Source organism: Magnolia sinica, chromosome 11 (assembly GCF_029962835.1).
Source record: "Magnolia sinica isolate HGM2019 chromosome 11, MsV1, whole genome shotgun sequence".
NCBI classification, from domain to species: Eukaryota; Viridiplantae; Streptophyta; class Magnoliopsida; order Magnoliales; family Magnoliaceae; genus Magnolia; species Magnolia sinica.
The window spans coordinates 12,232,728-12,235,529 of NC_080583.1; the positions used below are offsets into that span (position 1 = coordinate 12,232,728).

Below are 2,802 nucleotides of genomic sequence, written 5' to 3' on the forward strand. Positions count from 1 at the left end.
TTGTCCTCTTCTGGTTCTTGAGGCTTTTTGGGCCTAATTGGAAGGGTTTTATCAATGATCTTCTCACTCCTAAGAGTGGTGATGGATTTAGCGTGCTCCATTTGATTTGAAGAGTTGAGATTCCTTATCTCGTATTGCGGTTTAGGATTGGGGAGCGGTTGTGCAGGAAGCATCCCCTTTTCTATAACCGTCATACGTGAATCCATCTTTTGCATAAAATCTTGCATTGCCTGGGTCAGCTCTTACATGAAATTTTGAACCGGTTCTTCTTGAGGTTTCCCCTTAATTGAATTTTGATTGAAGAAACTTTGAGGGGTAGCAGTTTGTCCATTTCTCTAACTAAAGTTTGAATGATTTTTCTAACCAGGATTGACGTATTAGAGGTCAGTTCATTGAAAGGTCTTTGATAAGTATTTACAGCATTGGATTGTTCATTTAACACTTCTCGAAAGGCGGGTATCGTAGGACAATTTTCAGTTGTATGAATGTTGCAATCACAGATGCCGCAAACACTTTCATTAACCTTATCCTTCTTTCCTTCCATGGCCTTAACTTTTCTTATGAGCGTAGTCACTTTATACTTGAGATCATCCTCTTCTTTCAAGAGATACAATCCACCTTTCTCCCTAGATTGAGTCGGCCTAGACGTGGTGTTCGATTTTGGGTAATAGTCCCATGATTGTGTTTTTTCAGCAAGACTATCGAGGTAATCTCATACCTCGTCAACATTTTTATTAATGAATTCTCCATTACACATTGTCTCGACCATTTGGCGCATGGAAGATGTCAGTCCATCATAGAAAAAATTTGTAATGCGCCACGTTTCAAAGCCGTGTTGTGGGCATGAACTGACCAAATCCTTGAACCTTTCCCAACATTGGTAAAATGTTTCATCCTCCTTTTGGGTGAAGTTCATGATTGCTTTTCTAAGGGTAATCATTTTATGATGTGGAAAAAATTTCTTTATAAATTCCCTTTGCATATCATTCCATGTGCCAATGGATCTAGGACGCAGTGAATGTAACCACGTCTTAGCCTTCTCCTTCAAGGAAAAAGGAAAGAGTTTCAGCCTGACTGTGTCCTCAGACACATTTTGAAAATATAAAGTGGCTATGATCTCATCAAACTCTTTCAAATGTAGATATGGTTCTTCAGATTCAAGCCCATGGAACTTAGGAAGGAGTTGGATAACCCCTGACTGGATGTCCATATGTCCTGTATTTTCAGGAAAAATCATACATGAGGGCGTACTCAGCCCCGCTGGTTATAAATAATCCCGTAAAGTACGAGGCGGGGGTACTTGATACACCTCATTCTCATCCTGAATGTCCTCCGCCCTAGGTTGGGGTAGAAGAGGTTGGTTTTCAGCCATCACTTCAATTAACTCAGGGAATTTCGAGTGGTGTCTAGTCCTGCGATGAATAGTTAACCCCTCAACCAATCCTTCTTCAGTCAAGAGACGTCGAGTGTTGTTACGGGCCCACTTGGGCATGAAACACTCGCAGCCCTCAATCAAATTCGAAACCTAATCCTAAGAAAGGAAAAGAAAATCTAAAAAGAAAGAGAGGGTTGGAAAGAAGTTACCAAATTGGAGTCCCTGAGTTAAAAACCTGCAAAAGAAAACAAAACAAGTCAGTTTCTAAAGAGGAGGTCTAGAATTAGAAAATTCTTAAAAAGAAAGATAGAAGTAGACTAGTTTTTAAAAGAAGAAATTTCAAAAAGAAAGTGAAAATTTCTAAAATAAATTAGGAAAAGTTCTAAACTAGAAAGTAAGTTACTAAAAGAGATCTGAAAATTTGAAAGTAGAGAAAAAGCTTACCGAATTAGAAATTTCTATCTTAAAAGCCTATAAAATAGGAAAGTTAGTTTCTAAACAAAAATTCTACAAGTAGAAAATTTCTAAAAATAAATTAGAAAACAAAGTTAAAATCTAAAAAAGTTAGAATTAGAAAGTTACTAAAAATAAAAATAGAAAGTTAGTTTCTAAAAAGGAAAGTTCCAGAATTAGAAAGTTTCTAAAATAGAAAATCTAAACCTAAAATTAGAAAGTTTCTAAAAATAAAATAAAGGAAAGATGAGTTAGTTTCTAAAATTAGAAAGAATTTCTAAAAATGGAAATAACTAACCTAGTTTTTAAAAACAAAAGAGGAAAGTTTCTAAAAATGAACTATTTCCTAAAAATAGGAAAATACTAGAATTAGAAAATTTCTAAAATTCAAACCCTAATTCTAAAAATAGAAAAAGTAGAGGAATTAGAAAGGGATTACCAATTTAGAAGTTTATGTCAGGATCCTACAAAACAGGAAAACAGGTTAGTTTCTAGAAATCAGAAAAACCTAAACCTAAAGTTAGAAAAATTCTAATCTTAAACTATTCCTAAAACTAGTTAATTTTAGAAAACGAAACCGTCAATCCCCGGCAACGGTGTCAAAAACTTGTTCACTCCCCAAGTATAGGGTTGTGATGTAGTAATAAACTCGGTGAGACCGAGGTCGAATCCCAAGGGACTGATACCTGTACGTAATCTGAAACTAAGTAGAAATAGAACTAGCCTAAGATGAAATCTAAATCAAATATAAATTGATGAATAATGGTGAGAGATTAATGTAAAACTTAAGAGAAATCAAAGTTAAGAAACTAGGGATTCAGAGGATCCAATTGTAAAGATCAGGGAGATCTTATGCCTGCTTCAAAAATTATGAAAATTAAACTGAACTTTCTCTGATATAATTTTAAAGAGATGAAAAGTATATGAATTAGAATGGATTCCATCACCAAACCATACCCAGGAGACAAAGAAAA

The 2,802-nt window shown here is 35.0% G+C and overlaps 1 non-coding gene across 1 annotated transcript; it reads left to right on the forward strand.

The window, feature by feature from the left end:
* Positions 1-827: 827 nt before the first annotated feature.
* LOC131219695 (small nucleolar RNA R71) lies at positions 828-934 on the forward strand. The gene has a single exon (XR_009158341.1). It is a non-coding gene; the product is annotated as a small nucleolar RNA R71 (small nucleolar RNA).
* Positions 935-2,802: the final 1,868 nt, after the last annotated feature.